Source organism: Muscardinus avellanarius (assembly GCF_963383645.1).
Source record: "Muscardinus avellanarius genome assembly, chromosome: 12".
NCBI classification, from domain to species: domain Eukaryota; kingdom Metazoa; phylum Chordata; class Mammalia; order Rodentia; family Gliridae; genus Muscardinus; species Muscardinus avellanarius.
Genome location: NC_137798.1, coordinates 41,633,820 through 41,648,116, shown reverse-complemented (window position 1 = coordinate 41,648,116; position 14,297 = coordinate 41,633,820).

Here is a 14,297-nt window from a genome sequence, read left to right as displayed (position 1 = left end):
CCCCACCCTCTTTTTAGTTTTTATTTTATAACGGATAAAAACACAAAAATTGTACACTTAGCAGCCACCATGTGATGTTTTAAAATATGTATACATTGTATAATGCTCAAATGACAGTAAACATATCTGTTTCCTCATTCATCATTTCTTTATGATGAAAACTTCAAAGTCCTTCTATCTTTTTGAAATATATAGTGCATTAGTGTTACCTGTATTCACCCTACTGTGCAATGACATAGCACATCAGAACTCCTTACTCCTAATTATACTTTCCTATCCATCCATCAGCCTCCCCCCAACTCTCCCTCCCCTCTATTCTTTCCAACCTCTGGTAACCACCATTTCACTCTCCACTTTTGCAAGATGCACTTTTTTATTCCACATATGAGTGAGATTGTATGGTATTTGTCTTTCTGTTCCTGCCTTATTTCACTTAACATGATGATCTCTAGTTCCATCTACATAGTTGAAGATGCCAGGATTTTATCCTTTTGTGGTTGAAAAGAACTCTGTTGTGCACATCTACCTTTTTTTGTTATTTTTTCATTTTATTTTGTGTTTTTAATTTTTTTATTGGTGCATTGTAGTCATACATTTTAATGGGGTACAGTATGGTGGAGACATACATGCAAACCTTTTTATTTTTAACTTGATACACACTTAGGTTTGTTTCGTACTTTGGCTATTGTGATTAGTGCTGCAGTAAACATGGGACTGCAGGTGTCTCTTTGACAGACTGATTTAACTTTCTGTGTATATGTACCCGGTAGGGGATTGCTGGATCAAATGGTAGTTCTAGTTCTTGCTGTTTGAGCAACTTTCCTACTGTGTTTGATAATGGCTGCACTGATTTACATTCTCACCAAAAATATGGAAGGGTTCTTTTTTTCTCCACATTCCTGCCAACACTTGTTATATTTTATCTTTTTTAAATGTATCATTCTTACTGGAGTAAGATGATCTCTCATCACTTTTGATTTGCAGTTCCCTAAGTGGCTAGCCATGTTCACTATTTTTTCATACACCCATCAAGCCAGTTGTATATCTTCTTTTGAGAGATGTCTGTTTAGGTCTGTTGCTCATTTTGTAATCACATCGTTTGTTTGTTTTTCTGTTGCATTGTTTTAATTCCTTATATGCCTTCTTGTCAGATATATTTTGCAAATATTGTCTCCCATTCTGTAGGTTGTCTCTTCACTCTGATTATTTTTCCTTTGCTGTTCAGAAGCTATTTAATCATCTATTCATGCTTTTGTTTCCTGTGTTTTGGGGGTCTTGTTGAAAAATCCTGTCTGTTCCAGTGTCCTCAAGTATTTCTCTTGTTTCTTCCAGTACTTTCATAGTTTACAGGCTTGCATTTAAGTCATTAATCCATATAGAGCTGATTTTCATAAAATGAGAGATATCTAGTTTCATTACTTTCCATGTGAATACCCACTTTTCTAAACATCATTTATTTTAAAAAATTTGTATCCTCTCCCTTCTTTCTACATTGCTCATTGTAATGTTTGTAAGTATCAGTATCTCAAAATTATCCAAGGATTTTTTAAAATACATGTTACAGAATTTATTGCTACCATTTTCATTCTAATAATTCTTAGCTTCATCCACTTGCTCATTTTGAGAAACTCAAGCATATTTTTAATCCTTGAAGCTGTTTTAGCATGTATGAAATCTTAGAGTTATACAACACTAATTCTTTTTAGATATAGTATTAATTGGCATTTATTCTACTCTGTGCTAAGCTCTGTGCTTCCTTACACATATTACCCATTTAAAGGTAAAGAAACTAAGACACAAATTAAGTGATCTGCTCAGGATTGTACAGTTAGTAAATGACAAAGCTTGGACTAAAATCCAGGCTTCTTGGCTCACAGTGTACTTCTTTTTCTGAGAGCTCTACTGCACTACTTCATCATTTTCTGGTGTGTTTTACACGTCCAACTTCAGGCCAAAACCAAACAAAGGTAGCAAACAAACAAACCTTATTGGGTAGTAATGGTTGTCAGGCATTAATGAAAGAAAATAAAGGGTAGTCCTAGTTAGAATATAGGCTCAGGAATGATTAAACATAGAAGAACAATTCCTCTGTGAATAAAAACTGGGAAACTTTCTAAGATGAAAATAAGCAATTTAACACCACTATTAAGAAAAACATTTTCATCCACTTTTGAAAACTGTCACCTAGTTCAATATAATTCTCCTCTATAGGTCTAACCAGAATCTGTTTGGATTCAAAGGTACCAACAAAGGTGATAACAATGGATATACCAAGGTCAGGAACTGTCCAGATATATTGGACTATAGGTTACTGAATTAATTGTACATTTTACCTTAGTAAAACACCTGCTTAAGGAGAGATTGCATATGCTCAGCTTTAGACATCTTGATTAGAAAAGGTCCAGGAAGAAAAAAGTGCTAAGTCTTGAATCTCCAGTTTTATGTTGTTTAGTATTTGTTATTTGAATTGACTCAAAACTGAAGAGAGAAAATTAGAAAGAAATGGGAATGAAGTTTATTAAATGAGTTGTCTATGTAATTCTTGGTCCTGGTAATAGAAATTAAGAGTATCTATGAATCTCAGGTGCCCAGTAATTATCAACTTGGCTTCACATCTCTGAGATTAAACTTGCCACTTTCCAGATAGGGAAATTTGATGTGAGAACATGGGCAAGCCTTTTTAAAAGAAAATTATTATTGAAGATGGAGATGTTAAAGTTCCTAATTCTAGCCCGGCGTGGTGGCACACGCTTGTAATCCCCGCGCTTGGGAGGCGGAGACAGGAGGATCGCACAGGTTTGAAGCCAGCCACGCTGGCTTAAGAGACTCTGTTTCCAAATAAAAAATATAAAATAGGTCTGGGAGTGTAGCCTGAAGGTAGAAGGGTTCCATCCCCAGTGCCACACACACACACAAAAAAAATGTTCCTAATTCTAGGGAATGTGATGACATGGCTTACAGCAATGACTGTCTTCATTTCTTGATGAAAAACATGATTTCATTAAAGAAGTAACCAGCTGAGCATGGTGGCACATGCCTGTAGCGCCAGCATTCCGGAGACTGAGGTGAGGAGATCACTTGAGCTCAGGATTCAAGACCAGCCTTGACAACATAACGAGACTCCGTTTCAAAAATAAAACAAACAACAAAGATAAATGACTTCATCACTTTTGCCCGCTGAAGTGCTAAGGGTAATTTTGCCTTTAAAAAAAAAAAAGATTTCATAATTTTAAATAAACTTGCAGAAGTTCTGAGGAGTAAGTTAAGAAATACTGGATTCCAGGCCTGTCTCCAACTGAGCACTACATGAAGGTGAGTGCTATGAGATAAATGCAGGATTCTGCATTGCGAGGGAAGACCTATGTGGGAGGCACTTTGTTTGAAGGACCCAGGGAGCAGAGAGTCCCCTCCCATTCAGGGTGTCTAGAGCACACCCTTGATTCCTCCTGCTTCTGATGAAGTTTCTGCTTCAATGGGACAACGGCTTTCTATCAAAGAGTGTCATAACATCTTATCAGAGAGTGTCATAACACAGAACCCTTCTAATTGGTGTGGAGAGCTCCACGAGAGCATAGTAGTTGTAAGCCATAGCATCACCTCTCTTTAGCGAGAGGGAACAAAATTTAATACACAGGAAGACAGAAAGATAATTAATTGCCTTCCTGGCAACCCACCACTCTACTGCCAATTGGGATCATTGTGACAAGTTATGAAATTCAAGTCAAAATATTGAACTCAGCCACTTACTCAAGTGGTAGACCCAATTTTAGGCACCCCACAGTTAGGGTGCTGACAGATAAGAGTCTTTTCTTCATTTTGCTGCAGGAGCACATGTATCTATTGGCATCTTCTGTGTTCTGTTTCCTCTAAGAAGGATATATCTGTCTATAGAGTATATACCTGCACTTCTATCAATGTAAAGAAGGAATGATGAATAGAGAGAAATATAATAAGTGCATAGTTCCAGAAAAACAGTATGTAGTCCAAGAATAAGAATGAATTAAGAGAAATTATAAATGTCTATGATAGTATATATGCTGATTACACTGATATGATCATTACACAAGGTATATATACTGAAACTTCACATCATGTCCCATAACTTACACAAGGTATATATAATGAAACTTCACATTTTGTCCCATAAATAAGTATTGTGCATGAATTAAAACAAAACAGAATAAATTAGTGCTGAAAGTATATCAAGATAATCTGATCCAAAGCAACTTTATCAAAAGAAAATAAGAGGGCAAATTAGCCAATATTCCCAAAATAAATGCTGATTATACCAACCGGATCCATAGAAAACAAGGTCTCTGGGTCAAGGCACCTTAATAAAACTTAATGAGGTAAATTACACAACTGAAGCATATGTCAGGGTAAGGAACAGATGAGGTCCTAGAGAATGAGCAGAAAGTAGAAAAGGTGAGGAGCGAAGTAAATATGTCTCTCTGTTGACTAAGTTTGGGTTCCAGCTGGTCACAGGATTCTTCAGGAGGTAAGGGCTCCCTAGTGAAAACATATAGAAAGTATTTCCTTCTGTGAATGTTTTAAACTCACCAGCAATAAAACGCACCTATTTTAAGTGGTTTAATGAGCTTATATGAATGTATACATTGCCAGAGCCAGCTAGCAAGAGTACAGGTTCTGAAGTGAGGCATGAGGATGGAGAATTTTAAATTCTAACATGGGGGAGCCGCCAGCCTACTATCTCTACTGGTCGACCCCTGTTCGTGGGTCAATATTTGCTACAGGTCAACGACTATGCCTGGGTCAGTATTCTCTATTGCGCCAACACTCCTGGCCAACGCAACTTCTGGGTCAATCTCATCTTTTTTGTGCCAACGCCAGGTTTGTTTTTCCAGAGGTATTTATACACAGCTACAGGTCAATCAACATTCTCGTGCTACCACCACCAGAATACAATAAAGACCAATGCAAAACACACACATTACAGATAGGCCTATCGGTACCCTCGTGTCATCACCACCTGATCCTCTCTCAGACCTCTTTGAACTTTCCATAACCCCAAACCTTGTTGACTCTGGGCGAAGGACAGTCAGCTGAGTCAGAGACACCAATCTAGGGGAAAGCCTTAATGGCTCCCCACAATACACTAAAGTAATCATCACCACAATCAAGATATAGGACATTTCGTTACCCCCAAAGCTTTCCTCAAGCACAATATAGCCCCACCCCAAGCCAAATTCAATCACTGACATATTTTCTATCACTAGATCATTGCCTTGTCTTGATTTCCATTAAGGGAATCATACATTATATACTCTTTTGGTTTCTACCTTCTTTGTTATCATTTCATGCTGTTTGTGGTAGTAGTTCTTTCTTCTGTACTGGTGAGTAGAATCTCACTAGGTGAATATATGACCATTTCTTTACTCATTTACTTGTCATTGGACATATAAATTGTTTCCAGATTTGGGCCATTATATGCACAGTTACTGTGAATATTTGTGTATACGTCTTTGTGCAGACAAATGCTTTCCATTTTTTTTTGATAAATACCTAGGAGTAGATTACTGGATTATAAGGTAAAATGAATAGTTTATAAGAAACTACCAAGCCATGTTCCAACGTAGCTATACCATTTTGCATTCCCGATGCTTTGCATCCTAACACTCAGTATAGTGTCTTTTACTTAAGCCATTTGTGTGTGTGTGTGCATGCTAGCACTTTGCTGCGGTTTTAATTTTCATTTTCCTGACTAATGATATTGAGCATCTTTTCATGTGCTTATTGGCCATTCATATATCTTCTTTTCATGAAGTGTCTATTAAAATCTTTTATTCATTTTTAAATTGGTTTGGTTCCTGCTATGTTGACTTCAACTTTCCACTAAGGATGACAGCACTTCTGGTCAATTTGATTTAGAGCTAGTAATTGGAAGCTCTCTAATGGCTCTGCTAGGCTCAAAATTACCAGCCAAGGTTCAAGTGAAAGGGTCAACAATAAATGGAATGCATAAATCAGATCATATCATTCTCCAGCTTCCAATCTTCCAATGGCTTCCATGGCAATTAAAATAAAATCCAAACTCTTAATCTTGGCCTCCAAAACCCCATGTGATTTGACCTCTGCACCCCTCTCCAACTTCATCTTTTGCCATCTCCCTCATCCACTGTGCTCCCAGCATCTTGCTCTTCTTTTTGTTCCTTGGTCACACCCTATTTGTTCTTGACTCTGTCTCTCTGCCTGGAACGGCATTCTGTAGAGCTTGGTGCGCTGCCTCTTCTGAATCATTCAGGTTCAACTTTAATGTCTAGCTTCCCTGTAGCTTCCCTGTCTAATCCCGACAGACAAGACTCCTCTACCTTAGCTCTTGACACTATCTGAAATAACTCTGCATTTTATACATGTTTAGTATCTGTCTCTCCTTCACTAGAGTTCATGCTTCATGAGCAGAGGAACTTTTTCTTGAGTGTTAATTCATTCCTAGAACTTCTAGGTCATGCAAAAAAAAAATGTAGTATTAGTTCATTGGTTAAACGTTAGAAAGGCTGGTTCTCTTTCCCCTCACTTGTCTCTTCCAACAAAAGTTCCCAACATCTTGAATCCAAGCAGTCTTTTCCAGAGTCATAAAGAGTGGCCACTGGAGAATGCATCAAATGTATTTGATCCAAAGGCATGGCCTCTACCACCCCCAGACCAATGACAAGCAGAAGTGATCTGACTTGTGATATGAGGTGGGTAAGAGCAATGGAATAGCTTTTAACCAATAAAAAAGCGGGGAAAATCACGTGTTAGATATTCTTTGATAGACATTCTTTTTGTATGGTCTTAAGTTTCTGGGATATTATCTCTAAGTCATTGTGACTCAGAGCTTTCACTTTTCACAACATTTTGATCCTTTTCTCTGAGACTCTTCAGTGGCAGAAAGCTCCAACTTGCTTTCCTGGCCAGGTTCTCATCTCCCACTTCTTAACCTCATTTTTATTCCTTGTAGTTTGTGATCTGATCAGTATGATTGTTTCTAAAAGACTTTAAACTCCATTTTATAATTCAAATTGGAATATCAAGGCAAAAATGTGGGGGGTTTTTTGTTTGTTTGTTTCCCTCTTGTCCTTGTTTCCCCACCTTTTGCTTCTGGTTGTCTAAGAAGAGATGATAGGTAGGTGGGTAGGTACCTAGGTATCCATATTTTAATCTGTGTTACTATCTTGGCTATTCTTCAAGGGGCCCATACACAGGCTATTTCTGTATTTGGTGCCTGTTTTCAGTGTTAAGCATGGAAAACACTTGTTCTCTGCTCATATCCTAATCTAATAAATGAAGACTTTCCCTTCCAATTATTACAATTTCTATAAAGCCATAGGCATTCTCTTTATGTGTGTAATAACAAATCAAAAGAAAAAAGTAAAGAAAAACCACTTCTAAGTTGTTGCTGCTGTTGTTGTTGTCGTTTTGCAGTACTGGGGATTGAACCCAGGGGCATTCTACCTTCAAGGTACACCCACAGCCCTATTTTTTAATTATTTATTTTAAAACAGAGTTTCACTAAGTTGTGGAGAGCCTCACTAAGTAGCTGAGGCTGGCCAGGAACCTGTGATCCTCCTGTCTCAGCCTCCCAAGTACTAGGATTACAAGCGTGCGCCACCACACCCAGCTCACTTCTAAGTTTTAAATTAGCTTTTATATATAAGTTAAATCGAAGCCCAAGATTCCCTCTGTAGCAACCATTTGTGCGTTCAATTGAGTCAGTAAAAACCTATCATGTGTTGGATGCTGGTGTAGATAGGAGTGGAGAACTAACTCAAGAAACAGTAGGTCCTTGTGGAAAACAACAGTTCCCACCTCCAAAGGCTTTTGCTCTTAATGAAATACTGAACAATTCACAGTGTGTGTTTTATTAATCAGGGTTCTCCAGAAAAATAGAATGAGTACGGTAGAGAGACTTTAAGGAGTTTAATTTATTTTAAAGAATTTGCTTGCCTGCTCAATTGTAGAGACTGATAAATTCAAATTCTTCAGGGTGGACCAACAGAATCTGAGTCCCCCAGAGGCAGTCCATCAACAGAATTTCCTTTTCTCTGAAGAAAGCCAATCTCTTTTTATGGAGGCCTCTGACTGATCAAATGAAGCCTAATGACATTAGGAAGGGTAATCTATTATATATAGAGAGATTTTTTTCAAAATCTACTTATTTCAATGTTGATCTCATCTAAAAATACCTTCCAGGAAACATCTAGAACAATGTTTGACCAAACATCTGGGTATCCAGACCTAGACAAGTGAGCAATAAAATTAGCCAAACATATATAAAGCAAACAGACAGCAATATAAGACAACATATATTAAATATGATAAACTGAAGGATTTAATCACTGGTGAAAAGAAAGAGTGCTAACATTTACTGAGAACTATATTAGGTGTCAGATCCCTTATAGACATTAGCTAATATATTAGTCTTTAGTAGAATGTAGATTATACTAGATATATTAAATTGTACATCTGCTGTTGTAGATGAAGAGGATGAAGCTCAGAAAGGTTAGATAAGTTGTCCAAGATAACTGGGAAAGTGTTCTGACCCAGACTGGTGTGTCAAAAATACCCTTGGGGAGCTAGGTAAGAGAGAACTCCAGACCAGGGAATTTGGGCAAACATGACTCAAAATTCTCCCTTCTGGAGGGAGGGCTCAGACTTTTGCTAACACATGATGTCATAATCTATAGATTTTCACTGATTCTTTGTATGTGTATATCTTCCTTAAGAATACAGGTCTACATATTCACAAATAAGCAAGTAATTGTAAGCACATAGTAAACAAAAATAAGATCTTTTTTTTTTGGTGTGTGTGTGTGTGTGTGTGTGTGTGTGTATGTGTGTGTGTGTGGTGTTGGGGCATTCTACTTCTGAGCTACACACTCAGCCCGAGTTTTGAAACAGTGTCTCACTAAGTTACCTCACTAAGTATTTGAAGCTGGCTGAAAACCTTTGAGATCGTCCTGTCTCAGCCTCCCATGTACTGGGATTACAAGCGTATACCACCACACCCGGCTCTTAACTCTCTTTCTAAAATATGTTTTATTATATTTTAAACCAACAGACTTATGGACAGACCATTTTGGTTTTTGGTTTTGGGAGCTAATCATTAAGCATATTCTCTTAAATATACGGCCTTGCTTGCTTCTAATTTTAGAAATTTCAATAGGGTTTTGGAATGAATATCTTGTATTCTTAACTCTTTTACATAGAGTTCATCATTTCCCAAGGTAAACACTTAGAAGTGGAAGTATTTTATTAAAATATCTTAGTGTAATTATAATTTCTTTTTTCATTAAATGAATGGTATTGACATATATTTATTAGACATTAAGATATCTTCTTCTATGAAGTGCCTGTTCAAGTCTTTTGCACATTTTTTTCTATTGGATTTTCAAGAGTTTTAAATAAATTCAGATGAGTTATCTTTTTTAGCACTGAAATTGAACCAAGGAGCATTCTACCTCTTAGCTGTACCCCCAACCCTTATAATTTTTTTTAACTTTAAAAAAGGTTCTCATGCCAGGCATGATGGCACACGCTTGTAATCCCAGCACTTGGGAGGCTGAGACAGGAGGATCGCACAGGTTCAAAGCCAGCCTCAGCTACTTAGTGAGGGTCTCAGCAATTTAGTGAGACCCTGTTTCCAAATAAATATAAAATGGGTTTGGGAGTGTAGCCCAGAGGTAGAAAAGCCCCTGGAATCCACCCTTAGTACCACACAAAAAAAAAGAAAAGAAAAGAAAAGGAAAGAAAAGAAAAGAAAAGAAAAGAAAAGAAGAAAAGAGAAGAGAAAAGAAAAAGAGAAAAGTAAAGCAAAGAAAAGAAAAAAGAAAAAGGGTCTAAGTTGCAGAGGCTGGTCTCCAATCTGCAATCCTCCTATCTCAGCCTACCAAGTTCTGGGATTACACGTGTGGGCCATTATGCCCAGATTATTCCTAGATTTAAAAAAATCTAAGCATTGAATTTTTTCAAATGTTCATGCTGCATCTTCTGAGATAGTCATATTTTTTTTCTCGTGTGTGTGTGTGTGTGTGTGTGTGTGTGTGTGTGTGTGTGTGTGTTTATGTGGTTGGTACTGGGGATTAAACCCAGGGACTCATATATGCAAGGCAAGTGCTAGCATGTTTGAATATCAAGGTTATGATGTCCTCATAAAACATGTTAAGATATCTATTTTGAAGAGTTTAATAATTATGCTTTCTTTTATGAAGGTTGGAGAAAGTCAAACATTTAGGCTTGAATATATCCATATGGGAAAATATTCAGTTTATATTAATGACTATAAGAGTACTCATATTTTTATTTATCATTGTATTATTTTGTTGCTTTTCAGCACTTTGTACATCTTATCTCGTTTCCAAGATTACTCAAAAAAATTCTTTATACTCTCTTTCATTAATTTTATAGAATCTATAGTAATGTCTCTTATAATTCCTAATTTTAGTAATTTTGTGTCTTTACTCCTTCCCCCAGTCTTGTCATAACTTTATCAATTTGATTAATCTTTTGAAGAATCAAATATGGCATTTTTATTTTATCTATTTTATATTTGATTTTTACTTCTTTAATTTCTGTTCTAATTTTTATCATTTCCCTCTTTCTGTTTCCTTTAGGCTTAATTTTTTGTAACATTTCCAGTTTCTTAAAATGAATACTTGGATCATGGTTTTTCCCGTGATGCAGGTATTTTTAAGCTATAAATGTTCCTTTTTGCATGGCTTGACCTTTATCTTACAATAAGTTGCATTACATCATATTTTCATGATCATTCAGTTCAAAATATTTTCGTATTCTATTGTGCTGTCTTTTTTTGACTCTCAAGTAGTTAAGTAGTATATTTTAAACATTTGTACAATTTCTGACCTTTTTAGAAACTTCTATCTTTTCAAATGTATTGAGAAGTGTTTTATGGGTCCATATATGTTCCATTTCAGTAATGTTTCATATATACTAGAAAAGTATACCCTGAAGCTATTGGTTGAATACCCTGAAGCTATTTTATATCTGTTGATGACATTAATTTTGTTATTAATCATATCAATAATATCTTCTATATGCTTATAGTTTTGTTGTTAATGTTTTATCTTTTAGTTATTTCAATTACTGATAGATATGTTTTTAAGTTTTCCATTAAGGTTGTGGGTTCTCCTATTTCTTATTTTAGTTCTACAAATTTTGCTTTGCACCTTTTGATAGCTTATTAGATACAAAATTGTAATTGGTTTATCTTCAGGGTCCCTTCCCTTGAACTTCTTTTTATAATTTTATATTGGGGATTGAATCTAGGAGCATCCTAACTCTGAGCTACACCCCATCTCTTGTTCTTTTTTATTTTGAAACAGAGTCTAAGTTACTGAGGGTCTCCCTAAGTTTCTGAGGCTAGCCTTGAACCTGGGATCCTCTTGTCTCAAGGACTGGGACTACTGGCATGTACCACCATCCCCAGCTGACCCACTTATAATTCTAAGATGTCTCGTTTCATTTCTGGTAGTGTTTCTTGTCTCTGAGGTTACTTTGGTTGCCATTAGACTAGTTTTATGTTGCTTAGGGTTTGTATGTTATCCTTCAACTTTTATTTTTTAAAATTTTGACCTTATATTCAAGATACATCTCTTTTAAGTATTATATAATTTGGTATAGTTATGTTTAATATGTTTTGGAAATTTTGTTTTTTAATTGGGGAATTTAGCCAATGAGTACTGAATATACTTACAGATACATTTGGGTTCATATTTACCAGTTATTTGTTTTTCTGTCCTACTTACCATTTCTTCAACCTGTCTTAATGCTACTTGTTTCCTTATATTTAATGAATTAAGTATTGTTATTCCATTTTCCTCTATTAACTTGTTAACTATGGTTGGTGTTTTTCTTTGTTTGTTTGTTTGTTTTTGGTGGTACTGGGAATGGAACCCGGGTGCCTTCTACCTCTGGGCTACACTCCCAGACCTATTTTATATTTTTATTTGGAAACAGTATCTCTTAAACCAGCTGAGGCTGGCTTCGAACCTGCAGGATCCTCCTGTCTCAGCCTCCCAAGCGCGGGGATTACAAGCATGTGCCACCACGCCCGGCTTAACTGTGTTATTTTAATATTCTTTTAGGCATTACCCTAGCTCACACATGCATTCTTGCCTTTTTAGAATATAAATTAATTCTTTGGCCACTCCCTAAACAATATGAAGTCCTTAGACTAACTCCATTTTCTCACCATTGCCTTTCTATTGTTGTTTTAATGAATTTACAGTGCATAAATTTTAAATTTTTAATGAGCCATTATTCTTTGTGCTTTATATAAAAATATTCAATTAGAGCCGGGCGTGGTGGCACACGCTTGTAATCCCAGCATTCTGGAGGATCGCGGTTCGCAGACAGCCTCAGCTACTTAGTGAGGCCCTCCACAACTCAGTGAGACTCTGTTTCAAAATAAAGAATAAAAAATTGGGCAGGGGGTGTAACTCGGAGGTCAAATGCCTCTGAGTTCCATCCCCAGACCCGCAAAAAGAAATTAAATAAATAAGTAAAAATATTCAATTATATTTGTCCCTCTAGTCACCTGTACTGTGGCTCCTCACTCATTCCTATGTTTTTTGTGTTTCTGTCTATGATCAAGTTGCTTTTGCCTCCGTGCTCCTCCTTATTACTTTCTTTTAATACGAGCCTGTGTGTAAACAATCCTCTGAGCTTTGTCTGGGAATATCTTTATTGCACCTTATCTTTAAAGGATATTTTTGCTGAGTACAGAATTCTAGGTCGACAGCTACAGTTCTCCTGGAAACTCTGAAGACTACCCAATAACTTTAGTCAATTTAAGCAAAAAAGAGTTTTCTTGTCTGCGTTTAGGAACTCCGGTGACTAACGGGTTGCCAATCACTAGTCATAGTTCCCATTTAATAACAATGATCAGTTGTAACTCTTCCCTTGTCACATACTAATTTCTTATTCATACACTGATTCTGAATTTTATATTTTACTGTCTATTCTTGGTGTTAAAATAATCTTTGAATATTTATTTTTATTTATAATACATTTAATGTATCATAATGCAGTTCCCTTATTACTTTACCAATTTTCTTTTTCAGAATTTTACTGATGTATTTCCATCCATTTATTCTTCCAAGTAATATTAATAATTATTTTATTTTATAAAGTTCCTACATAAATGTCATTGAAGTTTTCATTTGAAAACAACATATCCATAAATTGTTTCATACTACACTTACAAAATTGTCTTTAGACCAGGAATATGATGGCTTCTCATTTATGAAGGTTACATGTCTCTGAAAGTGTGTGTGTGTGTGTGTGTGTGTGTGTGTGTGTGTGTATCCTATATATTGCATCTTACTATTGCTTTTAAGTATAGAAGCCTTTGTTGATATTACAAATAAAATATTTTCCACAATATTACTAACTGGTATTTCAGATATATATGATTTGCATTAAGGGTTTTATACAGCCAGTTATTTTGTCCTTGGCCTCATTCAAAACACTGAGTGCTTTGATGTATATAGTAAGAAGCTTGGAACCGTGTTGGGGATTAAGCCTTCAACACATGAGCCTTACGGAGATGATCCAGATCTGAACTATAACAAGTGCTTTTCTGACTTTGATGACTTCCTACATTTTAAGATGTCTTTCCTTTGCTTCATTTCCCAGTACTTAGGAGGCTGAGACAGAAAGATTGCAGGTTCAAAGCCAGCCTCAGCTACTTTGTGAGGATCTCATTAACTTAGTGAGACTCTGTTTCAAAATAAAGAATTAAAAATAGGGCTGGGGGTATAGCTTTGAGGTAGAATACCCCTGAGTTCAATCTTTAGTTCCACACACACATGATACATTTTATTTATTGGTACCAGTATAATTGATCAAATAACCAGAGCTCTGCTTTTATAACTCATGAGATTTACTCATTTATTCATGTAAATCACAAAACAAATTTTTTATCAGATTTAGCTATAGATAGATATAAACATAAGTCATGGATGAAGTATGGGTTTTAAATGTGCGCTTATCTCTCCAAGGAAAAGTATAGAGTACCCAGAGATCCCACCCACCAGAAAGGTCACAAAGAATTGCCAAATTCTCAGCTTATAATACTCACTAAAAATAATTGAATTCTTCCCACTCCTTATTTCACTTACAGCAATCATGGCATAAAAAATGTCCCCTATGTTAGCAAGTAGAAAAATACACAGCTGAAGAAAGAGAGAGGAAAGGGTTAAAGGGTCCCTGAGCACCAACAAAATATGCTTACATTTGGGGAAAGTTAAAGTTTTTCTTTGTGATAAATAAAAACA